This window comes from Lagopus muta, chromosome 15 (assembly GCF_023343835.1).
Source record: "Lagopus muta isolate bLagMut1 chromosome 15, bLagMut1 primary, whole genome shotgun sequence".
NCBI lineage: Eukaryota > Metazoa > Chordata > Aves > Galliformes > Phasianidae > Lagopus > Lagopus muta.
This window is the reverse complement of record NC_064447.1, coordinates 4,791,561-4,819,522: the sequence shown is the minus strand read 5'-3', so window position 1 is coordinate 4,819,522 and position 27,962 is coordinate 4,791,561. Positions and strand designations below refer to the sequence as shown.

Here is a 27,962-nt window from a genome sequence, read left to right as displayed (position 1 = left end):
ATAAATCCTAGAGAAGTTTTCTCTTCTGCGAAGGAGAGGAAAAGCATACGTATATATGACGTATATATAGTCATGTTAGCTTGAGAGCTGAGCATCAGTAACAGCAATTCTGCCCTAAAGGAATGCCATTAAGGGTCTGCTTTTTGTCTCAGAACCTCGCTCTGAATTTTCCTCCTTCAGCTCTTAGAGAAGAACCCAAAGGGTCACCAGGGAGCAGAAGTGCTAGACAGGCGCAGACCCTGGGACCAACACACAACTTGCTGGGGAGCCGTTCTGTACGGCAGCCACTTGTCCGGGGCTACGCAAGGCCTGCAGGACACACTGCACCCCACTGCTCTCAAGCCTGCATATAGCAGCACTCGGCAGCAGCTCAGGGCACCCAGGAAGGAGTTGCAGAACTGCACCACTCACAGGTTGCAGCCCTTCACACCCTGGGCCAGCCACTGCCAGCGGGCTGCTCCTTGCAAACACTGAAAACAACCTCAGCTCTCATCTGCCAGGATTTTACCTCCTTAGAAACCAAGGCCCCAGCTGCCAAGGGGTTGGCCTCCTGCTCATAGCTAAAACAAAGCATATGTGCAGATGACAAACAAGTTACCAAGAAAGCCAGTAATGAATTTAGGATGCCAGCGTGCAGATCTATGCAGCCTGGCAGTAGTGGGATATTGGGTTTACTCTATATTTAAACTTCGCTTGGATTCATGCTTATTTTTTATATGGATTTCATTAGAGTCTGACAAAATAACAGAAAATTGTGTGGTTGAGTTCATCTTGCTATATATTTTGTTTCAGTCTGTTCCAGCTAGAAGATTTCCTCTTTTTGATTAATTGTAACATCAAGTTTCTAGCAACCTACAAGAGATCTCTTGCCTTTTTTAATCACTGATTGATAGAGACATTTATCTACCTCCTGAGAGTAGCATCAGCTACAAATTTTCATGGAAACCCAGAAAATGCTTTTTGGGCCCTGAACACTTTAGTGCCTGCTAATTAAATTAGTATCAATGAGACAGCTCCAAATGTCGAATAATCCAAAAGCAAGAATAAGCTGTTTTTTTTTTTTTTTTAATAGATGTGCAAAGATGTATTTCATTGCACAGTTACACTTCATTGCACAAAGTTATATTTCATTGCAGTCATTCAATATATGACATTCAGAGCACAGAACTAGCTAGAAAGAAATAAATCTGAATTTTAAATAAACGCAATATTCTGTAGCCCTTCGTCTATACAATTTTTTACAACAGAAACAAAGCCCTTTTTCTTTCACGCACCAGAACCTGCCATCACAGAACCCGATTCATAGGCTGACCATTTATGAACTGACTGAATACCAGAACAATACCAGAACAATACCAAAAAGAAAATTCCCCCATTAAAAGACATTAAAAAAAAAATCACCTGAATATGGAAATCGATATTTAGAAATCATTAAGACAGATAAGGTAAAGTTAGGAGGATTTTTTTTTTTTTTTTTTTTTTTTTTTTTTTTTTTTTACCTCCCACCAAGTGGGCAACACCACCAAACCTGACCTACTGATCTTTAAGCACAATCTACACAGTTGTGCAGGATTATGCCAGGCACAATGTACTAGAAATCCCATTCCAGCAATACCCCAGAAGGACGCTACTAGAGAGATGTTATTTCCTCCAGTGGTTGTCCAGCTTTTAAGAACTGGAAACTAAAATTTTTTTTTTTTTACCAATTGTACAAACTGAATACTGAGCTGCCATCAGCATCCAAGCCTCTCTTTGCCAGTGGCCCATCCCCAAAAACAAATTAACAAAAACAGTAAATTCACAGAAGATATGAGTAATTGCTGTCCTGATCTCTTTATTCTTCCTTTTTTTTTAATATATATATAGGAATTACTCTAACAACAACAATGAAAAAAACACACAATTTCAATCAAAACCTTTTGACAAGGGCTTCTCACAGAACTCGTAATGATATCATCTCTAGCCATTTAGCTTAAATCAATTGTCCCATGGCTCTTCTAAAACTGGCACTTTGCAGATACACTACAGAAGCTACTTAAGGCAGTAATTTATTTTTCAAATAAAATTTTTATGTTATCCTTTGGCATGTAGGCTTAAGTGGATTGTTTATTCATGACAAATGAATCGAGCAGGGAGTTTTGTTAGGAAAAGAAAAATTCGTGGAAAATTCAGATCTAATAATTAATTAGCATGCAAATACTAATATTACATGGAGAAACAAAGAATAAATAGGGATTATAGCCAAATAATCCAACCAGAGTTTCTGCTAACACACTTTCTTCATTTTTCTAAATTTTTGAAAAGCTACATATGATGTAACTCAATGTTTCTCTAGCTGTGTTCAATCAGAGTTCACACTTCTACCAACTACTTCCAAAGAAACACCCGTTGCTCCTGCAGCCAGCAATTCCTGCAGCCCAGCAGTTACAGGGCTGGCTGAAGGCGCTTGCACAGGATATATTACAAGGGCAATCAGCTCTTGGAAGCAGATGAGTTAAAAATAAGCAGTTTTTTGTTAGTATAATTAACTTCTGGAAACATTCTTACACGATGTAGATTCTCTACCCCTTGGTGTCTTTAAACAAATGAAACTAAGAGAGCAGAGAATGTGGTGTTAGTAGTGATTAGGAGACGCATCCCTGTGGCTCTCCCACACCCCAACTGCAGGCAGGAGCTTAATCCCATCTCCATGCACCCCTCTCTCTAACTTCACAGTGACGAGATCAGTGTCACTGCGAGTCCTCTGCCTCTAGGACAGCTCTGTATCACCTCAGCTATCAGGAGGCCAAAGCCATCCATCAGGTCAGCACATCTGTGCAGAACAAGAGGCACGGGCTGAGCCCCAGCTTGGCTGCCAGCAGCAGCTCACGGCGATGCGTGGGCACCGCTGATCAAAGGGCTGCCTTGCATGGGGTCCTGACTGCACACCTTCACCACTGCTCTGCATGCACTTAGCTCACAGCACCTCTGAGGCAGCTTTCGATCTCTGCATCGTTAAAACAAATCAGCTGAGGCAAAATTGAGTGATTGCACACTCAATTTAGTGATCTCTGCTGGAATTTATGGGGCTGCAGGACATCTCCAGTTCAAAGACGCTTAATCTTCAAATCTCTTCCCCTTTGATCTTGAAGTGCTATGTCAGCTGACAGTCAAGACAAAGGATAAATCCACAAAATCAAAATGGCTTTCTAAAGCTATCTTTGTCAAAGGACTGAAGAACAGAGGACATCATCTGAGCCTCTCCGCCATTCTGAGATCAATTCTGTGGGCCAAATCCTCAGCCAACATAAATCTGCGCGCCTTCATTCCGGCAGAGGTGACAGGATTTTATACAACATATGGCACCGGCCCTACCGATCTGCTGCTGACGTGAGCTCGTTTTCTGAGACTTCAACGTCTGCAAAGGCTCTTAATGAAAAATAGCCTTTAACAAAGAAAATGCACCTCCTCATAAATCTTTGTTTAAAAAATGCTAATAATCTAGCTTGATACACATGCAAACAAAGCAATCAATTAAACCAGGCTAGAGAGAGAATTTTTACATGAAACAGTAACCTCAAGAAAAGTAGAATATACAGAATACGTTCACAAGGATACTATTAACTTCATTTTTCTGAAATTATAGCTCTGTAAATTTTTCTGGACTGTTTATACAACATGCAAAAAAGGCAGTCTACACATGAACTAGCCATTGCGACTTTCCTCATTTCTCTACCCATTAGCTGAAAGTATACAGCCAATTCTCAGCCTTGTATTTTAGGTCATAAATCTGCTCCCTCTGTTCCTTGGGCAAATTAAAAGCTATATATCTTTTGTCAAAGTCTTTCTGACACAGAGCTCCTACCTTCACAGCCTAAGGCTAGCTGTGTGTCTAGGAAAATTATATACAATAGGCGGTGACAGCCATGGAGTCTAGCATTTAGGTACTAGTCAACATATTTTTATACACGTAAAAATCATTCTACCTTGTAACCTGAGCACAATTTATACATATTTAAAAGAATCACAGGAATATGAAATAAGAAAACACGTTGGAAAGGATAGGAAGGTGGTCCAAATTTGATATCCTAGCAATCTTTATGCTGCATTAAGCTTATGCATTAACCTTTTCATTACACTAACGCAGACTACATTATCAAAACCACAACCTATCTCCTTGTGCATTAACAGTTGCCGTGTGTCAGATGAATACATGAGTACCCCTTCTGATTCCAGCTTAATGTGCTAACAGTGTGTGTGCTTTAATTAAATGCATATGAAATACGTTGTTTGTGAATGCCAGCTTTGTCATTTATCACAGCAATGACTTGTCTATTTATATTGGATTTTGATCCAATTGAAATGAAGCATTGCAAAATGGCAATATTTAAGATGCCCACATGAATTGCTGCATAGTGGAAGATATTTGAAGCAATGGACTCTTGCACATCCTTTAGAAGCTTCAAGAAGCTCGCAAGGAAGTAATTTTAACTCTCCGAAACTTAGAGAAATCTTCCTGAAAAACTGAGGCGCTCCTCCAATCGTTTGTTCAGAAGCTATGCCATGCAGCCCAAGGCTGTAGCTTTTAACAGTATGTTCTTCTCTTTCCTTTTACACTGCAAGAAGAACCTTGTTTCACACTTCTGTCTGAAGCACTACTTGCCCTCCACAGACCTCTTTGGTTTATAGCTGCCACTTTCACTATGTCACATCTCTTACACTGTGATCAGAGGTATTCATCTTTTCCCTTTCCTAAGTGATATTGTTGTCATATAATTTACTTTCTCAGTTATTCTGACAGGAATTGCTGGAAGGCCTGTCTTGCTTACATTAAACACACGGCCACAATCTGAATAGAGCTCGTAGATTAGATCTGCAGTTTCCATTTGCAGTCCATTTTAAATAAATGCACAGTAGTGCTACTTAGTAAATATACTTCTTGTTCCTATTTTTGAACATATGTCTTATACTCCTTAGCAGAGAGGTGGCTTTCTGTCATGCCTTGTCCTGCCTCAGCTGTTTTAGGATCCTTTTGAGAGTCATTCAGTCTATCAATGCTCATAATGGTCGTCAACTTTGGGGATATGTCATCTCACTTAAAGCAGTACTACAGCAAAAAATACCATATCTCATTTAAAAACAGGAGTTATTTAGAGAATAATAGGTGACAGAAAACATCATTAGACCAGCATGCAGATAGTCCTGTGGTGGGACATGGCCACAAGACAGGAACGCAAATTCAACCTCCTCTAGCTTTCCACGGTACTAAAGTCCAAGATTTGCCAGTCCTCAACTACAGCCTCTTGTTTTACATTCCGTAACAATTCAGTTTCAAATCCCCAAGTCCAATTTAATTAGAAAGGCTGCAGAATACAAGAAAGCAACCAGGCATCTAGAACAGCTACGCTGTATAGCTGAAGGAGATGATGTTTATTGGGCTCCCGGAACATATAAAAGAGTAAGAATTGCTAGCACTTCTAAACTGAAGGCAGCTTCCCCAGTGCATTAAATAGCACATTTTTAATCATGTAAGTCTCAGATAAATGAGGCTTCAGTGGGCCCAATCCACAGCTGGCACAGCTGTAACAAGACATTACCACACCTGCAGAGATGCGTGCTTCTGCCAACGCTCGCAGCAAAACAGTTCTTCAGCAGATGGCTACCTACAGCATAGGCATGAGTCTGCAGCCCCAAAAATCTACTTAGTGGACTGCACAAAACTCTCAACTGCTTACTGATCTCACTACACCACATCAACAACTTCACTCATCTGACACAGTTTTCAGTAAACTCATGGATCTTACTGGAGGCACTTAAATAGTGAAGTATTGCTTCACATGTCAAGGACCATCAGATTATGATCCCAAGAAAACAGAAATAGTTCTCTTTTTAAGATCCTTGAAATTAAAGCCACCATATCAGCATATCTGCCTGCATTGTTATTTTAAATTATATACACAGAGCATTTTAACAGAAGAAATTATATGCTCCCTAGATGACGTATTTCACAGTTAGAGATGGATTTTAAAACTGTTTTCAACCAAAAATACTGACAGTCTCACTCTCACCCTCCAAGCATGCAGACTCCTTAAATGCAAAACCAGAAGGAGGAGTGCAAAATTTCATTTACTACAACCCAGAATATGGAACAGATTTTTTTTTTTTTTTTTTTTTTTTTTTTTTAAAATCACTCAATGGAAAGAAACAGTTTCACCAATTTCTTTTTAAACTTCAGCTCGAGGTCACAAAAACACAAAAGATAGGAAAACACAACAAACGCACAGAAGACATTCATGCATTTTAACTGCATGTAAAAATCATATTTACGATTCTAAGTAGAATATTTCTTTTTTTTTCCTTTTACATTTTGTAGAAGAAGCGTGCGTCTGTAGTATAAAATCACAAACACTGGAATCTCCAAAGTAGAAAGCCAGGTACAGTGATAGAAAACACCGGGGTAACAGTTATCTGTGGATTTACTTGAAGTTTAGGCTATGGGAAAGGGAATGAATAAAGTTTAGAAGAAATACAGAGTAAATCTCTCAAACTTTGGGATGGAGGCTGCGGGACCCCGCAGTTTAAAAAATGCTCACTCACTGTAGTTTAGTGGTCCAACACCCCACCAGACCTCCACCAAGGTGGATACAATGAAATGTGTTAACAGTTGTCTCTTAATTTACTGCAGTCTAAAGTACCAGAACTAGAACTGGAATTGGAAAATAGATGCTTAAAATGCTAAAATAGCTCTCCATTGAACCTGTGAAGTAGACATCTGATTTTTTACGATTCATATCTAAGTGGGACGTGATTCTTCCTTTTCTGAGAATGCAATGTTTTCTACCTAAGCATTTTGCTGTTATGAGTGCTCTACCAAAACGCAAGCACTTTGTTTTCCATAAAGCTTGGAAATACAGTCTTTGTGACACGTCTGGAATGGTGATGAACTTGAAAACAGCTTTTTTCAGAAAATGAGTATTTTACGATAAGGAGCGTAAGGAATATGGCCAAACACTCAGGGCTGCTGGCTTATTTGCTTACTTGACAGCAGGGTTTTCAATATTGCAATATTTCTTTTCATTTAAAAAAAGTGTACTTTCCTCGAATTTAGAAAGAACTGTCAAAACAAACCCCTAAAATATTTAGATATGGAAAAACAGTTAGTGGTGTCTCTTGAGAATTATAATCATTCCATAGCTCCTGCAGAGATCTGTCTAAACTTTTTCTTCCATGAATTTAGAATGCACAAAATGGAGTCTGTCTCCCGCAGTGCACTGCCCTGAATTGCTCCCAAGACACAAATCTATTTGTCCCCCAGAGACCTTGGAGCATCAGGAGGCTACAACCTGACCAGTGAGCCTGTTCCATACAGCAGAGTAACGGCAGGACGCAAATAAAACAGGAACATAAAAGAGTTTTGACATGAAGCAACATTTGGAAACGTATTCAGAAATGAGGTATTCCAAATTAGTTGGTATTTCTGAGTAAGATTTCCAGAAAAGAACACGATTCTGTCCACTGCTACCACTGACAAGGTCCTCTGCAGTATTTTACACCAACAGGATTTACCTCCTGGAACATGGAGCACGCAGAGTGCAGTGCAACAGCCAATAAGCACAGCAAATTAATATATTAGGTGGATTACAGGAATAAAGAGAATGGGAAGAAAAAAAAAAAAAGAGTAAAAATAGAAGGTAAAAGATGCTTTCCCCCACAGTGCCACAGGAAAACAGTAGCAGAGATAGAAATAAAGACTTAACCAATTGCCACCTCACAGCTATCTACCACTACTGTCTTGCTTTGCAGTGTAAGAACAGCAACTTCCATTGTCTTAATTTTAACCTGCTGTGAGCAGTATACATTAGATTTCAAGTGCTCTACATTGGTAACCTGAGAGATGTTATTGATATTTAAAATATATTCTTGTTTTTAATTTTTTTTGTTTTTAGATAGCCAAAAGAGGTCATCTCAGCAATTTAGTACTTTGATAATTTCTGTTACCCATTGAGTAGAAATAATTCCTCTGTATATCATGCTATTCTCAGTTAAGAAAATACTAACTGTCATTGAGAGAGAAAAAAGAACCACACTCTGCCCTCTCTCCAAGTCCTGCTTAAACAAAGTAGGGAAATCAAAGCCTCGCATAATTAACCAATTAAGAACTGACAAATTCTATTTCACGAAATACTCTAAAATTAATAGAAAACAATTAAAGAGAATGGCAGATATTGTCTTGAGCTTTGCATCAGATTTTTAAGATATGTTTGTCTTCCTTGCAGCTGAAAATGAAAAGATGTTCCTATCTCTCTGATAAATTAAGATGATATTATTATTAATGAAGACATTCACTGCTACCCATGGAATTCACTGGAAATGCTTACAGATGCTAATAAATGGACTGGGCAAGGGCATTTTCACATGTTTTCCTAGAGAGACAGAATTGTCTCCAAAGCAAAGTTAGACTTCTTCTGTAACAACATGGGAATTCTGTGTCCTGACAACAGTTTACACGAAGACCATGCTATGATTCAATACCATTCGTATTTTTGCTCACATTTAAGAGTTACCAAAATGCTTCAGCTCATGAGTGGCTGAAGCATTTTGTTTGGATAAAAGTATGCTATCTGGTGGATTTAGGTGGACTCTATGATAGCGCTGAGTTAAAACAAAGAACATTGTTAGAAACTTCACTTCACTGAGACTCAAAGATGAGCATGGAAGGAAATACCAAATACCTATCACTAATCAGTGAGGATCTACATTCCATACGGTTTGTGACAGTAATTCAGTACGCTCCTCAGCGAGTGCAAGGGCATTATCTGGGACTCCTTTTACTCACACGTACATGCGTAACACAATACCACATAGTAGGCCATAAAACAGTGATGTCCTCTGCAAGATCTGCACAGAAATGCTTCATAATGCAAGAAATAATGCACAAAGGGAGGAAGAAAGGAAATTAAATGGAACAAAGTTGAACCTGGGTCCCTGCTTTAATTTCCAAACAAGAGAGATCAGACCTATTGTAGGAACAAATAGTGTAAGTTCCTATCTTGCAGAAGCCCAGAAAAGTGTGCCAGAGAAGGCAATTAGTTTAGGGAGCAATTATCTTCCCTGAATGTCTTCACAGGAGAGAACCGTGAGACAAGACTTCGGAAAAAACAGACTTTGATAAAGGTCAGTGACATATAACCTATTTTGGCAATTACTTGTCAAATATGTGAATGATTTAAAATACATTTAAGCAACTCAGCAGATGTAATGACAGGACTGTTTTAAACAAGTGGCCCACGTATTCTTTAACGATAGCTCTAGATTTAACACTGCTAATACAGACATAAAGCTAGGGGTGGGAGGACAAAGAAAGAAGCAGTATGCCCTCCCTCTGTGTTTAAGAGGTTAATGACATAGGTTTGATCTGTAATCTATATGCATTTCAGCTGTTGTGCAGACAACCACTGTGGGTTGCAGTCCCCATTCCTCTCCAGCCTTAATACAGACACGACCCATCAGGGACCTATTTGCACGTGAAGAGGACTGACTCCTTGCGTGCACAGTGGCAGCCAGAATGCTTTCCAAAGGAACTCTGTAGCTGCCCGCGACCAAGTTGACTTATTGTGCTCTGCGCTGAATTACAATATTCTTCCCTGGAGAGCCTCCTTCCTAGCTCCCCATGTAAAGATATGTGCTGTTTGGGGTCAGATTTGAAATGTTCGACCCACCTGCTGTTCAAAAGCTACACAGGCTGCGTTCCCCTACTAGTTCTGCTGTTGTATGATTTTATCTGTGCCACTGGTGGAGGCTGATTGAACATCAGGAGGGAGAGAGAACATTCTATAAAACTGCAGGCGGAAAAGGTTTGCCAATTATTTTTCTTCTTGTGACTTTTAGGATGCACAGATTCCTTTTGGCAGTTCCCCTTGTTTTGTGCCCATAAAGTAAGTTTAATAGCTGAATTTTCTTTAAGATAATCAGAGGCTGTATAATTTATGCATCTGAATAGCATTGTAGCCAGATGTAATTTTGCTTGAAGTTTCAGCATTACAGTTAGTAATGACTCTGCTGGCTGTGTTTTGTAGAATTTGCAATTTATTTAACAGTTGACTGAGCACTGACCCCGTATAATATCACCATCAAAGTGTGGTAAAAATTAAAAATTAAAAATGAAAAAGTAATCTGTGCCTTATGGGAAATGCACAGATTCAAGTGGACAGGGATGGAAATAATCTCAGCAGATGACAAACAAGTAACGTGGTCTTCGAAGTTCATAGCACAGACAGATTATCCAATCAAAGACTGGATCAAAGAACCGAGTAAAGGTCTGGAGCTCTCTTAGTAATAGCTATGGCTTGAGGCATTTATTTTGTCAGCCTTTTCCCTGATTTGCAAAAACTGATTATTCCCCGATCAGACAAGTGAAATATCAGAAGGCATTCTGTATTTCCGAAGAGCAGGGAGACCTCAAGGGAAGAACAGTTAAATTTCAAGTACCATCTATTTCAACCACAGTTTCCCAAAGTGTCACAGAGCACCGCTGACCAGAACTCTGCGCTGCTCCCGAGATGTGCTGTGGCCTTTCTATGAACAACTCCATCCCACATCACCCGCTCCTCGCTGGCCCCTACCCTGCACCCAGCCTCTCCAGACTTCCAACTACTCTGTATCATCATCATCATCATCATCATCTCTGCTCCTTCTGGCCTGTCCCAGCCCTGTTTGCCTCTGCTGACAGCTCCCACTCCCAGCTCACAAGCCTGGAGCTCTCTGGATCATTGCATTATGATGGTCCTCTTTGGTCTGCAGGTAATCCACCTTCTTAGGCCACCCACCGGGTGATGTTTAATAAATTGTATTCCTCACTAACATTTCCTTCTCAAGCATTACAGATGATTAATGGTGATAGATAAACAGTGTCATCAGCATAAAGCAATGATTTATGGTGATGAAGAATACAGCATCATCAGCATAAAAAATATGAAGTTATTTGAAGAACTAAAGTTAATGCGTGAAGGAGCAGATTCATAATTCACTTCAAGTTCAACTTACTTCTGTTTCATTCTTGTATGGCCATGGTTTGTCCTGTGGCTGGGATTTATGGACAGCTGTGTTCCCAACAAGTATGACAAAACCTGTTTGAGATACTGCACCGCAACAGCATCGCTCAGTGAGAGTGCTTTTCTCCTGGATTACTTTACGCTGTTAGTGAATCCTAACTGTATGCTTAAGTCAATTCAGATCAGCTGTCATTATTACTTACAACTTGCAACAGAACTGCTCCACCATTTATGTGCTATGTGGGATACGAAGAGCCTTGAAATATTTCATTTTATAGCACTCAAAAGGCTGAAGTGATGTCTCAGCTGGTTGTCATTTACACTACCTATCCAGCTGGAGCAAGAATGTTTCTAAGTTAAAAAAAAAACAGCAGAGCAACTTCAGATAGTGTCCCAAAACAGCAACGCAGCATTTTAAAAAATGTAAAATCTGTGAGCAGTGTTCACATTGTGGCATACTTGGTGCACTGTGGAATGTGCAATCAAGTCTGCAAAGCCATATGATCTTTGTGACTTCCCAGAGCTTTGGAGACTTGTGAATTTTCATTTCCAAAGTGAAAAATTCTTAACAGCAAAGAAGAAAAACACAAAGTGAAGCAAAAGACACAGCAGTCCATTAAAAATGGCCATTCGACTCTCAGGATTCTCTGAATCAAAAAAACATGATAGCTGTTTATCTCCAGGCCATAAAGGAAAACTAAACATGAGTTTCAGAGAAAAACCTTGAGAAATCCTTGTATTCTTCTCTAAGCAAAAGCCACTCATGCATTAAAAAAAATAAATAAATCATAAAGGCTCATCAATAGAGCTAAGCATTTGTATTAAGGCTCCTTTTCTCCCAATAAGGAGTGGAAAAGAAAGTTATTCAGTGACTCACAGAGGATCTTAGCCATTCAAAATACTTTTCTGGGTTTGCAGAAGAATTTCTAGGTAATATTCATCCAACAGCTCACTTTAAACAATTAAAATAGGGAATAAAAGCTAAAATAATGTATTGTCATACATTCATCATACAGTGACAACAGCAACAGCTGGGTAGATCTGGAGGTTTAGCTGAGGAGTGCCATTTACGTGAAGGTAAGGTATTGGAAGAATTTCCATCCTTAAACACCCATAGCGGTAATACAGAGCATTCAAGGTTATTTCCAATTCTCTAGCACTTTTCTGTAGTTCACTAAACAGCAAAATGAAATGTTTCCTTTCTGACCACTGTGTAACACAATATTTGTTATGCACCACCTGTTATGTTTCTGGACTTGCATACTCGAGAAGGCGATGTTCCATGCAGACACAAAAGTTCAGATCACAGATGGATTGTAGCAGTCTGGTTGGAAGTTTCCTCAAGTTTACCCCATTCGCCTTTGAATTGGATTTCTTTCTTTCAGAAAATTGCTTCTCCCTCCCCACTACAACCCAGGAGTGCCTCCGCAAAGCTCAAGCGCTCAATCCCCCTCAATCCCATATGGTAGCAAAGAGAACACAACTCCCATTAGCTTTTATTCACCAGTCAGAAGCAGACTCTCTCTCCTAACTGGTACAGGACCAGGAGAGCATCCTTGTCTCGGTTTCAACTCCCTCCAAGCATCCAATGCCAAAGTTATCTGCATTCAAGACTACTTTTGCCTGTTGAAACAAGTGCAATCTACTCTTTGTTCTGTACTCATATATAAGCAGTTATGGGATCAGGTATTTCAGTACACTGAGTACTTAACTACTTCATGGCATTGTTCCTAATTATTTGCTGTTCCTTCTCATTAATTTTCCAACTTGAGTATCTTGATTTCAACACTACTAAAGGAGTCATTTCGAAAAATAATGGAAGAGAATGGTTCCAGTGCTAATTCATGCTGTCCTCATCCATAACTCTCCCTCCAACTTTAAACATTTCCATTTACAGCTACAATATTTTTGACCTTTATGCTGTTTCTAAGCCTTTTTCGACCACCAGCAGCAGACTGACTAATGTGAGATTTTCCTCTTGCATATTCTTAGCGCCTAGATACAACCATCACTTCAAGGGGAAAGATAAATCTGAAACAAATTCTCCCCACTTACACAGTGAAAACATCATGATTATGCCTTCAGAATTAAGAGTGCAAAGTCAAAGATACTGACTGAAGGGGCTCTGTATAACACTCATGCCCAAGCATGCGAAATGGAGAACAAAGAAAAATGGATCCTTCTTTCCTCTCTGCTCCAGTACAATGCCATAGGTAACACTCCCCCCCCCAAAAAAGGAGGACTCCAAATCTAAGTAAATACCATCACACAAACAAGAAGCAAACATAGCAGTTCACTACACACAGATGAACATCTCTCCATGACAACAGCAATGTTTTTTCTTTTTAATTCAATTAACATCTAGGTTTTAAACACATGGTTTTGTGTTTCACACACAGAGGAAGAATTTCTGGTTCTCTCATTGGGAACGCTCCAAAACTCTATGTTTAAAAGGAGAAGAAGGCAGGGTTTGCTTGGATGAAGGAATTCTCCCTGAACACAACAGGTGAATCTAAGATACCCATCAACCACATCCGGGGAGAAGTGGGAAGAACTGCCAATGTATCCTATAAACTTGTTTTAAATAGTTGAAACAACTGGCTTTACTGAGTTGATACTGATGCAATTAAACTCAAGTATTAATGAGAGCAGAAGATTCAGAATGAGCAATGGAAAATGTGTGCACACAAAATCATTAATTTACTCCAGGAGTACATGAAAACAGCACGTACAAGCTCAAGGAGTAGCGAGACAGTTTGCTTCTGCATAGAGCAAAATGAACCATATTTACAGACCATAAATGATTTGTAGAAATCACTTGGAAGATTGCTTTGAACAACAAATCAAGCTCCATTCCCTGCCCCATTGTTGTGTGGACTGGGATGATCCAAGAGTTAGAGCTATTTTTTCCTAAGTTGAGTTAATATACTCTGCCCTGAAAATACAGCTTTTCCAGGTGAAGTGGAAAGGAAAAAGACTAGAGGCTCAATCTGCTTATTTCTTATTCAGCTGGGAAAGACAGAATTGTTTTACTCTGCCTTTCGCGCTTGCTGGCTGTTTTATTTTCAATTCTGGAAGCAGTTTGTGTAATATCAATTCAGTTCTCGTTCCTCAGACTACGCAGAGATTTGTTTAGGCTTGGATAAATGCCCAAAAGAAAGATCCAACTATTGCAGATCTATAGAATCTCTGAAAAGGAGCTACCTTATATCTTTTTAGAATTTAGGTCTTTTTATTTTAGTCTCAGATGAAAGCACACAAAGCTAAACAAGAAGTCACAAAGGAAAGCGATCTGAACTTACCCAGAGATAAAGAACGGCTCATTTAGAGCTTGGCTGGAGTTCTGGATGAATGACCACCTTAACCTTTGCCTCATTCCAACAATTCTTCCAACAATATATCACTAACCAAAGTTCAGATTTTTCCATTCAAAGCTATATTATGATGATGTGCAAAGGGTACATTTAAATAAAGCAGAAGTATACGCAAAATGCTGTTATATTCGCACTGAAACACAGAGGTAACATGGCACCAGCACTGTCAACTTGCTCTTTAAAATGAGCCTTCTATTAATTTGTTCCTTTGCAAACTCTTCTGAATGAATGGCTTGGTTTTGTTGATTCTGGCTTCTTACAGCTCTTAAAAAACAACCTTAACTATTACCTACATAAGGGATGGGAGAAGTCTCGCATCAAATGCAATGTTTTTCACCTTAAGTTCGGTTTGAGAAACTGTACAACTATAAATAATAATCCAAACTTACTTTTAAGGAAAGACAGTACCTTAATCTGGTGTTCTAAACCAGACTTGTCATTTTTCCTTTACAGGACACTTCTCATTAAAATTGTTCAGCAGCAACCTGGCTGTTCCAATTTCTAATATGACTGTGAGTGCAATGCAAATGTCTCATGAGTCAACAGCAAACAGAGTAGTCTATCATGATCACAAATCCATCACTCCAATATCAATCATTCTTCAAACATGAAGAAAAACAAACCACGAGCTCGTTTTAATACTAACTTCCACTTTCATTGTCTTACAATGGCTTTGCCTAGATGGCTCTTCAGGTTAGCAGGCACGTCCCACTTTACAAAAAAGAAAAACGAGGTCTTTGCATTGTGATTACTGACATTTAAAAAAACTCAACAGCACAAGAGGAGATTTCAGGAGTATTGTTAATGTTCATTCAATCTTAATAGAAGTCCAGCTCACTCTTGTACATCTTCCCAATTCTCTTTAAAAAGGACACTTGAATGGTCATGTTTCCATCTTTTAAATAACCTACCTCAGAGCTAATAAAGGTGCTAATAAAATCCCCACTTTTCATTTGTGTACCTCTGCAACAGGGCTTAAAAGGAGGGGAGGCCAAGATCCCTGTTAGCACTTGTGATGGGAATGGAATAAAATACTTTGCTGTGGAACCGGTTGGGATTAGAAAGCCTCTTTTAATAACTTCCTCCTCTCGAAGAAATTAAAGTGACCCAAGTAGAGGTTCCACCGCATCTTTTCCAAAATGTAACAACTCAGGCACAATTTCAGTAGTGCTATACGATACTACAAATCAGCAGATTCATCTTACGTACCTCATTCACAGTCCAAAAAATCACAGGAGGCAAGTGAAGAGCATGAATGCTCTGGCAAGATATTTCTGAACAAGTCAGTCTTACATCTGCCTCTGCCCTCTGCAGCTGTGCTGTGACTAGCCACTCTGCACAGGGGCCTGGTGGGCTATGGTGAGACAGTCTGCTTCCCTTTGCCTCAGGTTATATTTATGCCAGGTCATAACGCAGCCAGGGAATGCGCTGGAGGATCAGCCTGTAACAGTCCTCCTCCAGCTGCTGTGGGACAGCCCCAGCCCTCGGCAGCAGGGCCACGATGCAGCAGGCATCCAGCATGCTCCTCACTAGGGAGATACCACCTCACTGATGTACCAAAAGTGTCTGAGAAAGGCCCGTGGGACAGCACAGAATTTAACTTCTCCTTCGTGTATATTTCATACTCTCTCTCCTTTCAGCTGACCTGGTTTTAGATTTAAACTTATTCAGAAACATCTGACCAGAGAGGGCAGTCAGCCCAGGCGATGTGGCACAGTACTGCCGTCCCCTGTGCAGGTTACGCCTCAGCCCAGCCCAGGCTGTGCAGCCAACGCTGCTGTAGGTGTGAAGACACCAGCAAAGCCGCCCAGGCCCTGAAGCAGTGTGCCCTCCTTCCCAGTACTCCACTGGGACGCTTGAAGCTCAGGGATCCTTACGCTTCCCAGTCACTTCTGGCATTTGCCCTGCTCTGCTCAGTCCCACTCTCACAGCACAGTCTTTCACACTGGCACAGACAGGGTTTGGATTAACAGTGCTATTTGCTTTATATAGAACACTCCCTACCCTCAGCTAACACAGACAATCAAGAATTGTCTCAGCTGGATTTGTAAGAAAACTCAGTGTGAAACACTCAATCAGCTGCACAAACAGAAGAAAAGAAACAGTCTAGCGCTAATGGTTTTTGCATTCCTAATAGTTGTAAAATTGAAATGTAAAACAATCCTCTGGCTGGCATTCCAGAAGCTAAATTTAAATATATATATATAAAGCCCAACCAGAAAGGTGCAGAAAGGCACCACCACCTGTTTCTGAGGAGCAGTCCTACAGGCACAGCACAAATCACGGAGCAAGAGCCAAGAAGGGCAATGCTGGAAAGGCAGAGCGACAGGAAATCCCAGCAGCGCTGCATATTTGGCTCATCTCAAAAAATAGATCATTAAAAATGCAGGTGGTTAGAAAGGTTTAAGTATAAAAACAGAAGAGGAAATGAAGTGCAACACAAGCAAGGAGCAATGAAACATACTGGAAAGAAGCAAGGAAAAGCAGATGCAGAAGTTCAGTCACACAGAAGGAGAAACAGGGACAGAAGACAGATTTCAGTAAAGAACAGGAAAAAAAAATCTGTTTATTTTAGGTTGAAGCCAATGGAAGAAAAGTCCTAAAGGCATTGGAATAGTTTAATTTTCATAGCTGGTCTGGTTGACATTTTCTTTTAAACACCAGATTAAATAACACAACTCAGCTAACAGCATCTTTGCTATAAATGCTACGGGGCTGAAGACCAGATAAGCAGCAGAATTTAAAGGCTTTTTCTCTATGCAAATAAGTGCTAGTAAGTACTATCCACATATACATGTTTCGAGCAAAATGAAAATACTAAGTTTGTTGACTGCTCAAGTCTGTTTTTCAGCCTCATGATCCTTATGCCAACACCTGACATACAACAGCCTGAGGTTTAGGTACAAGATGACAACTCCAAAGATACATTAAAAGAGAGAAGACAGTAAAAATATTTAACTAAGCACTTATCACTGTCTGTTATTCATACTAGAGTAGTGCTCTTTCTTTTCAGTGGAGTCAGGATTCCTTAGCATGAGAAACAAACAAGTTAATGTGACTGTTATGAGACTAGATACCTTTCCACATGAAGTTCCCATTCTGAAAGGCAACCGACTGACAAAACCGTCAGCTCCTCTGCTGGAGTTAGACTATGGGCCTCAAAGTTATGGAGAAGAAATGGAAAGAGTAACTTGAGAAAACTCGCACAAGTTCAAGGACCATCAAATTTTAACAAGTAAGCAACATATGCTCAAAACTCAAAATGCCATTTTTATGTTATGATATAAAACTTCATTATTTTGAACTTTGAAGAGTGCAGCAAGTATAAAAACGCACAGTGAGCAATATTTTTTGAATTGAAAAAGAACGTAAAATCTACAAAATAAAGCAACAGAAGAAAAAGAGGAGGCAGCCTGAAAAGCAGCAATTTTGGGAAGGTTGAGCACGATGCCACAGCAGCACTGCATTTTGCACTTTTGAGTACACCAAGCTTCACCATGCAGATGGGGCCCAGAAGCAGTGTGTTCAATGCTGGGCATGCCAAATACAGCTCTGGGCACTGGTGAAACCCTCAAGAAGTTGGTGGATGTTCCCTTGGGGAGATAGCTCTATAAAAATCTAGTTTCAGGGAAAAAGACCTAAATTTTATTACCAATTTTGAATGCAGACAAGTTTTATACTGTAATTTAACTGCTGTAATGTCTGATATATCAGACTTAAAGGACAGAATTGTAATAAAGTTAGAAGCATGCAAAATTGCAGAAAGGACAATTTAAACAGAAGCTCTCAACATTAACATGCAGGTTTTGAGCATTCAAAAGTGAGCTATGAAACACCAGAAAAATACATTTAACTTGAGGCCTTTGGTAAATGTCAACGAGGGGAAATGTGACTTAGATTATTAGAGACTCAAAGAATATAATCCACAGTAGATCACTTCAGTCCTAGCTAATTACTAAAGGCACCAGTTCATTATGGTGCTGTAACTGTATCTAATTCAGTTTGCTCTGCAGTTCATCTATTATGTCTTTTTTATGCATTACTGTGCTGGCTGTTGCAGGGTACAATTTGCACTGAAGCTGCTTCTCAACTCATCTGGTTTCTACTAAGCAAGTCTGGTAACTGCAGTTGAGCCTTCCTCAATTTTATGTTGACCACTAACCAGAAAAAAAACAATGAAAGAAAAGTATTACCTGCATTTAAAAAAAAAAACAGGACCATCCTTCTAACATTATGTACATTAAGACTGAAGCAAATGGAGCTGGTTAATAAGAACCTTCGGGCACATGCAGATTTGAAATTCAGAAGAACAAGGCTGTTTACCCCATGATCAGATTGTGCTAATAATACACGAGGGCTGTTCTGAAAGGAAAGCCTCTCATTTTATGTTGTTGGCCCATGACATCAGAGGTGGATGTTGGTGTGACAGCAGTAGAGGTTGAACCTTCCCACCAACATCCCGTTACGTTTTTCTGCTGTGTGACAGATAGCAGCAGAACAGCAATCTGACAAAATGGCATCTGACATAGAAGGGTGGATGAAGCAAAGGCTTATCACCGAATTCCTTCATGTGGGAAAATAAATAAATAAATAAAAAACTCACACCTATTGACATTCAAAGTTTGTTGGACGTTTATGGAAATCAAAGATAGATGTATTAGTTTAAAGTGAGCTTTGCTTAAGTTCTAGAAGGAAAAACAGAAAAACAATAGTTTGCAGCAATTTCCTCTGCAGTGAAGCAAAAAATGCTGTATTTTTGAAGATACAGGAAACTTGCTCCTACGTGAATTTAAAATGACTGAGAAAATGACAGAATGCTCAGTATTCAGACAAATACTAAAAAAAGTTAAAAAAGTAAAACAGATCCTATCTTCTTCTCTATGTATAGTGCATGGGCAGTCCTATCTCTAGCACAAATGAATGGGTTAATTGAAAGCTCTTCACTCTCCCTTACAATAAAAAAAATGAAATCCAGAGACTATTGGTGTCACACTGGACATAACTGAAGAAAGCACTCATGTTAGCTCTGAAAAATTCCTTAAAATGTAAGTTACTTGCAGAAGCATGGCCATATTTTTGACCCATCACTCCTTTATTTTAGCTTCCATTAGTAAACCGATAAAAGAAATCCTTTGCAAAATTGGCCAACAGTACCATAACCTAGACATTTCTATAGTGTCTGATAACATAGCAACTTCTAAAAATGCTAGCGTAAGAAAACATGGACAGAAGAAAATACATTCAGTCCAAGAGAAATAGCAGTAATTTATGACAGATGAATGCTGACCTCTACCCTAGCTACGCCCTGAAATACAGCTTGCTGCAAAACAAGGTTACGTAGATAAGACAGCTTGTTGGCCAACAGCATTGTTGTTACATCAGTTGCAAACCCATCCACAATTCTTAAGACATTTTCTAAATGCTGTGAGTTGAGGACAACAATCAGAGTCCCTAGTCTAGATGAACCCTGGACACAAACTTCCTTCCAAGTCAGCTCTGCTTTCTGGCTTTTTCTTCAAATGAAGAAATGCTGAGGCATGTTTCCGGGGGATGACACACATCCACTTACAGGATCTGGTCTAAGAATCCACAATCACTCCTTGACTGTACTTGGAAGATTTGCACGTTGTCTACTGCCTGTGACTGAATCTAGATAACATTTTCAGGAATGTGATGGCAAAATTGTGATATACATCTGAACAAACTCATTTCCGCAACAAAGGCTTTAACACATTCCCAAAGCTGACCACAAGCCATAAGTACGTAGGCAGCTGAGGAGCACGCTGTTGTGTTTTCTCTGCTTCTTAACTTTCATCAGCTGAAGGAGGGTAAGTTGCATTACGTCCACTCACTCAACAATTGCTCCTTCATCCAACACATCCAACAATACTTATACACAGCAGCCAAACGCATCAATTTTTCTGATTCCTCAGAGCCCCTTAATCCAAGAAGAAATATAAAACTAGATAACCAAATGAATTACAAAGACCAATCCAGCATGGTTTCAGGTGTTATCACCTTCTCATTCACAAGAATTCACTTGCTTGTCTGCAATTTCTTCTGCTTTTGAGCCCATACCTTCAGAAAAGAAAAGATAAGAAACAAAGGAACTTGGTTTTTATCAGAAACAGCGTGGTCAGCAAGAGCAGGGAGATAATCACCTCCCTGTGATTGGCACTGGTGAGGCTGCACCTGGAGTGCTCTGTTCAGTTTGAACAGAGGCCTTTCACAACAAGAAAGGCATTAAGACTCTGGAGTGACTGCAAAGAAGGGCAGTAGAGCTGTGAAGGGTTTGAAGCACAAGCTTCAGGACAAGCTTGAGGACAGGCTGACAGAACTGAGACTGTTCAACCTGGAGAAGAGGAGGCTCCAAAGACCTTATCACTCTCTGCAACTGCCTGAAAGGAGGCTGTAGCAAGGTGAGGGTCAGCCTCTTCAGCCAAGTGACACTGACAGGATGAGAAGTGATGACCTCAAGTTGCACCAGGGGAAGTTCAGGTTGGATATTAGGAAGAAGTTCTCAGAAAGTGATTCCAGGCAAAAGGCAGTGATTCCACCACTGCCCCTAGGGGGGTTCAAAAACTGTGAACACGTGGCTTCTTAGGAACGCTCTTTAGTGATATGATGGTAAGGGGTGGACAGTTGGGCTAGATGTTCTTGGAACTCTTTTCCAACCTTAATGACTGTTTGAAACTATGAAAGAAAAGTATTTCTAGTCATAACCTAGTTCTATTGGCACTGCTAGAAAGCTAAATGGCAAACAGTCCAACCTGTGGCTGAGAACTGAACCCCAGCAGCACGCAGCAAGGACCATTCCCTCCTGCACTGCAAAGCCATGTCCCACAGCTGTACCACACGGGTGGAAGCAGCATCCCAGTCTTCAGCCTCACACAGGCCTTGTTCACATCACCAGCTCAGCTTAAAGCCCCCACTTTTCACTGTGCAAGGATGATCTTGGAAACAAGCCTGGAAATGACTTCATCACCTGAAGTCTGCAAAAGAGCTGTATGGTTTCAGTAGTAACCCTCAGCATTTAATTCTGCAAGTACCCGTGTTCATTACTACTCTCTTAAACACTATACAATAATGATGAAGACTTAATCACACTTAGGGATTTGTTTCCCTATTTACCTCAACAGATTTTCCATGGATGAAGAAGTCTTCAAGTAACTCTCAGTTGTATTGATTGCTGTATAATAAATCAAGTAGAATCATTTGTCCTCCAGATTTTCCCTTCAACACAGTAGGTAAGCTCTACTTTCTAAAGATATGGTAGTTCAGATGATGAAATAAAGACTTTTTTCTGCATCTTGCCTTAAGAAAAACACTGACAGCTGAGGGCTATGTTGCAAAAACAGTTCAAACTCAAGTGTTTTCATCAGATAGCTCTTTTGCCTATGATCTTAGTTCAGGTAACATGCATTACATTTCTTGTTCCACCTTGGAACAAGAAAAAACCACTTCGCAACACTCAGAGACAACCATCTACTTTGCTAATACATTGAACCAAAAACAATAAAGAAGAAACCTTCAAGGTAGCTCCTGCCTATTTGTAAGGGAAGTAAAAAGCTTAATAAATTGAGACTAACAATTTGTCAGGAGTGTTTTACAGTTCAGTGTCAGCAATGTGTGGTGACTGAGGACTCATTCAAGGGATGGTGAAACATTTGGCGGGGTTCATATACATTTTATCTTCAAGCAAAATCTTCTACTTCACACAGTTAGCAAAGCTACCAACAGGCATAAACATAACTTATACTTAGCAAACACATTCTTCTGATTCGATCCCCTACTTACTTCGCAGTCTTTGTTTCAACATAGGTTTTTTCTAAGTACATGTGCCAAAGAGTTTATCTTGTCTATTTTGCCTCCATATAAAATTGAATGTCTATGCCCCTACAACTGTCACAATTTCAAGAATAGATTTTAGATTAACTTCTTGAATTAGAAGCCTTGAAACATCCCAGGTTAAGGATAAAATGCATCTTCCAATCCAAATAAAAACAAATTTTCATCTTGTATATGCATATTTTTTATGTCCTATTGCATATAGTTATTTCTACTTCAGAAACACATACAGATTCCTTTGGAAATTGAAAACCCTGCTACTTGCATTCAACAGCATTTCTTCCCTCTTTCAAAACTACCACAACCACGCAAAATAGTTTTAGTAAGAAGATAACTGCGTTTTTTGGGAGTAACTTAGTTATCACTATTATTGGCCCAGTCACAGCAGCAGTTGCCACTGGATTTCTGCTCCATGTAGACTTGCATGAACTAAGTTGCTTAACTCTGTGTGTGAGTTGCTGTGCATACTCCCAAGGGTCAAACAGAGAACATCTAAAATGCTAATTAATATTAACTCCTCCTTGTTGGAAACTATCCAAATTCTACACATTCTTACTTACAGAAGACATGTATCTTTCTTACATATTTTTTTTTCATCTACTTTATCCACAACGCAGCTGCAGGATAGCTACAATGAAATAAGCTTATAGTAAAAGTAAAGAAAACTCAGTTGGAAAGCATTATGTCTCTGAAAACGACTGCAATTACAGGTCAGAATTAGAAACCTACTGAATACAGGTTGCCCTGGAGCCTGCTGTACCTGAATTTGGCACAAGTTTTGAGTGGTGTCACCTCCCATTAATATCAGTGCTACTTAACCCTGAAAGAGTGCCAGAGTTAGAAATGGAGCTGACACAACTAGCTTTTAATGGTCTGCAGCAACAATGTTTACTGCTGCGAGGTAAAAGGTGAAGAAAATATGTTGTCCTTCCATATACCACTTTAGCAGATCTAGGTAAAAAAAAAAACAAAAAAAACCTTTTGACTCATGGCCCCTTACAAAGCAATTGAATAAAAGCGTAATCTGCTGGAGATATGTTACCACACACTCCTACTTGCAAAGGATATTTCTGTTTCTTTTCTTTTTCTGATTCATATGTTCGAATGAATGATTCTCTCACTGCTGAGAATTTTTATCAGAACTGAACTGTAAAGCTGGGAAAGCCTGTGGCATTTACTTGGCAGCATAGCCCTCATTCATGAGCCCAAATGCAACTATGAGGCTGGTAAGAAAGAATTCACAAAGATCTTCCAGCTCCCTTTCCTCCATGCCTAAAATGTTGCCATCGCAGCCAGTGACAGGTAAGCAGCTTCTCAAATGAAATAAACTCACAGAGCAGGTGAAAAGCAAGAAAGCAAAGAGAACTGCCTTGCACTGAATAAAATTGGAGTGGAAAGAAAGGAGGAGGAAAGAGGAGCAAAGCAGTTCAAAATTCTGAAGCTCAGCTGTGCAGGGCAGCCCAGAGGCTCACAGCCCTTGAATCTAAGCAAGGCCACTACATGGCCTCCCCTTGCATTTGCATTTTCTTACATATAAGCATTTGTACGCTGCTGCTATCACAAGGAGCAAGTTTGGAAAAAGAAACAGTGAACTGCTCTGAAGTAACAGCTGCAAAAATATCAAGAGCTTTTCTCTAAGGAGAGTTTTTTTTTTTTTTTTTTTTTTTTTTTTTTTTCCCCCCCAGAAAGGCAGAAAACAAAGAAACAAGGGAGGAGGAAAAGAAGTCTGAAATCAAATTTGCAGTGAAGAAACTGTGCAGTCACAAATAATTCAACATTTCATAATATGACTCCCTTCCCATTTACTTCTACATAGAAAGATTGATGCCAGTAAAGCTGGTGAGCTGGGAAAAAAAAAAAACAAATGCAAAATGAAGAAAGCTCGTACAACACATGATTTGCCTGGTATCACCCAACTTCTAGACTTCCTATTTTTAGCTGCAAAATAATTTGTACACCAGGCATCTCTTTCCTCTTCGAGAGAGTTTTCTAATTACAGTTACATGTCAGGAGACAATATTTGGATTTAGTTTAATTTATAAATTACCTTGAAGCAGGTTTGTCCCTGGTGAATTTAAAACAAGATCTAAATTTTCATGTTTTATCCACAGCTGTCAAGTGAGCAATTTCTCTGCCTTGCAATATATATAATATGAAGTGCTAACCCTGAAGAAAAGGGGGAAAAAAAAAATATATCAAATCTCACTATTCAAGAAGTCTGCTGATACTCCCTCCCAACCCACAAAATTATGATAAATCACTGATCCAAAATATATCTAGCATTGAGCATATCAGGTGGAAACACTGACTTAACTATTCTGGAAGCTGGATAGCACATTGCATGGCATGCTACAACGTACAGAAGAAACAGCTTCCTCATCCAAAGGCTTAGACTCCTTGCAGACAATACCAGCCAAGGGTGAGTGAAGAGGAACTTTACTATCTCGAATTTGCAGAGCACAGAGCACACAAGCTGGCTGCACTCTTGAGGCCTTTGCCAAAAGATGAACCTGCACATCTTAATCCCCATATAACATTTTACCCACAGATGATCCTTCTCTCTTTCTGTTGACCCCTGCCCGTGAATCCAGGCTGCCTGAGCACGTATGTAGAATTTTTATTTCTCTTCCTCTCTGTATCTTTGAAATAGTTTCTAGTTTGCTGCTGTTGTTTTGTTATTAATCGAATATATGAAATCTTCTCAGGACAACAGACAGGGAGAAAGGCCATCACATTCACACACTTATTTCCATTATGAGGGCAGATTGGCAACAGCGTGGCAAGTGCTGGTAACTGTTTTGCATCGGATTCACCCAGGCTGTTCAGACCACAGCCTACGTAACACTCAGATGGTGCACATTGAGTCCCTGCTCTCTCTGTTACTTGTTAATCCTACTGACAATAATTCATGCTACAGAGACAGATGTGAAAAATCCCAAAAGCCATCAATCCAAAATTTATAGTATACCTGGTTTAAGACTGATTTTAAATCTACATGCAGTGGTGTTACGTCAACATATGGGTGACACAAGCGATTTAATGGCTGACCATGAATGCCACAAGCTGCCTTATCACCACAGAAGACACGGGATGGTTTAATGAAACCTTGAAAAGTAAATTAGTATTTCCTTTGGGGGCACAGGAAATATTCATCCCCAGCAAATATTTACTTTTTTCCAGCAAAATACAAAATTAATTACGAAAAAATATTATAAGAAATGGAATTCAAAATGTTTTCTTGTAAAATAATGTTGCAAATAATCATTAACCTATGATTACATGGAACCTTTACGATCTCAATACAGTGAAACTCCACTAGATCTTTAGAAGCAAATTTCTCACCCATCTTTTCTTATAGCAGATATGGAGGGACAGTGCTGGCAAAGTCCAACACAGTAGATCAGTGGCAGAACTGACTAAATCTCAAAATCCCATTATTCCTAGTGCAAACACATTATTCCACGTTACCAATGTTATCAGCTAAGTCTTAGCCATAAAGCAATTCAAGTCTATAAACCTAAAATGAATAATGTTTCTGTTATTTTAACTTAGTGAAGACGCTATTTCTTGGAAGTAGGTGGCAGATCCTTGTCTTCAATGACATGAATTCCTTGTGATCACCCTCATCTTCTCCTATTTGGTCTGAATATGCCCTTTTATAACACACATACCTTCGCTCACGTCACACAGATTCACTGCTGACAGAGAACGAAAGACAGCAAACGATCAATTTCTGAAGATTACATAGCAGTAGTTACCAACATACTCTCAGTCTAAGATACACAAGATATCACAAAACTGCGTAAAGATGTCATTCAAGAAAGCAAAACGTCTCTACCAAAGAATTTCCTCATCTTTTCATAATATTGTATTTATCAAGTGGCAGAGAAGATACATTTAGCTCTCTGAATGCCCACAAAAAACTGTACCATTGTAGATTTAAGCAGGAATTTCTCCACGCAACAGTTATGAACCTGAAGGCCTTTCCAACATAAAGTGGATTTTTTTAAATTATTTCACATACTCCAATGCTTCGAGCACCATTCATTTCACAGTGCATCTCATGGTTGCTGTCTTATTTACACAAAATACACACCAGCATTTTGTACTCCCTGCTGCAGCAGGGTTTGAGTTAGGTATGGATAGCAATTCAAAGACCATAGAACCACAGACATATAAAACAGCCCAAATTAAGAGACCCACAAGGATCACCCCTCCTTTGAATGTTCTCTTTCATAGTTTTATGTCCTCATATTGCGGTGCCCTGATGGATCTTCCTCCCACAATCTGCACTTTCTGGGAGATTCTGCAATAAGAGGACAACTCTTTTCAATTCCACAGCTGCTTCAGTTTAGCAGCACTAATTGCAACATGCACAAAGCACAGAATCATAAACAGGCCTTCTGTTGGGATAAAGACGTGATTCTGGGCTCTTGTGCAATCCATCTAAAAATGCACTGGGTTGGGTTTTTTTTCCCCATAAAACACTCAAAGATGAGGATATTGGACTTGGTGGAGTGAAAGTGTTGAAAAATGCAGTACTTTACGTTTCTTTTGGGCTATGCACACATACAATGCTTTATAGGGCTAGAAAGCACTTGATGCACTACAAAGGCTAGAAAAATCTCTTTGCTAGAAATCCTCTGTATTGTAGAGTGCTTGAATGTGCAATGAATAGCAGTAGGGCTGGTACACAAAGGAATGAACTATGGCTGTTCACAAGTTCACTGTTTAAATACCGTTGTCCTAAAATATAACCAACATATGCAAAGTCATTGCGAGTGATGCAAAACACACAGATCAGCTAGAGGTAATCTGCACGCATTGCAGATGAGGAAGCTCATATATCCATGTTCAGTCTGACTGGCCTCAAACATGCATTACCGAGATGAAGAACATTTCTGCAAACCTCTGTTTTCTAAGCATGCAAGATGGCTTTCATTATCTGCAGTCAGTTCAAAAAAATAATGGGGGGGTGGAAGGGAAGTAAATTAAGCATTATAGATTTAATCACCTCAAAAGCTATCGAATAGACTGCAACAACTGAGAAAAGCAAGACTGTTCTTGGCACAAAAGACAGACAAAAAAGCTCTTCATAAATCTTGGCAGTTATTGCCACTGCTGATACTGCTTTTTCATGGTGACTCACCATTTCTGAGTGTGGGGAGCAGTGCTGCAGGCTTCTTTCTGTGGTCTGCCCTTGTATCTCTACTACCCAAAAGCAAGGACTTCAGAGATAGTCTAACCCAGTCAACACTCACAGAATAGCCAGGGATGGAAGGAACGTCAAGAATCCAACCCTTCTGCCACAAGCAGGGCCACCAACATCCCCTTTTAATACTAGGCCAGGCTGCCCAGGGCCCCATCAAACCTGGCCTTGAACACCTCCAGGGACAGGGCATCCATAGCCTCTCTGGACAGCTGTTCCAGCACCTCACCACTCTCTCTGTAAAGAACTTCCCCCTGTCATCCAACCTAAATCTTCCCTCCCCCAACTTAAAACTCCAACATTCTTTGGTTGCCTCTACTTTCATATTTGGACTATGCTCCAGAAAAGCTCTGCCCCATTTTCTGAGCGTGCTAATAGGCCAAAATAAAAACAAGAAGTCCTCTTCTGTCACCTCATCTACCAGATGCATCACAACTACGTGAAGATTGCCTGACCGGTCCTCACTGCAGTAAAATCAAAGAGGGCAACGATGCATTGCAT

General features: G+C 39.8%; 1 long non-coding RNA gene across 1 annotated transcript in view; it reads right to left on the bottom strand.

Annotated features, from left to right (window-relative positions):
* LOC125700881 (uncharacterized) overlaps positions 1–26,553 on the bottom strand; it is a 68,401-nt gene extending 41,848 nt beyond the window's left edge. Inside the window, exon 1 of the long non-coding RNA XR_007380075.1 lies at positions 26,465–26,553. This is a non-coding gene — a long non-coding RNA (uncharacterized LOC125700881). The remainder of the gene's footprint in view (positions 1–26,464) is intronic.
* Positions 26,554–27,962: the final 1,409 nt, after the last annotated feature.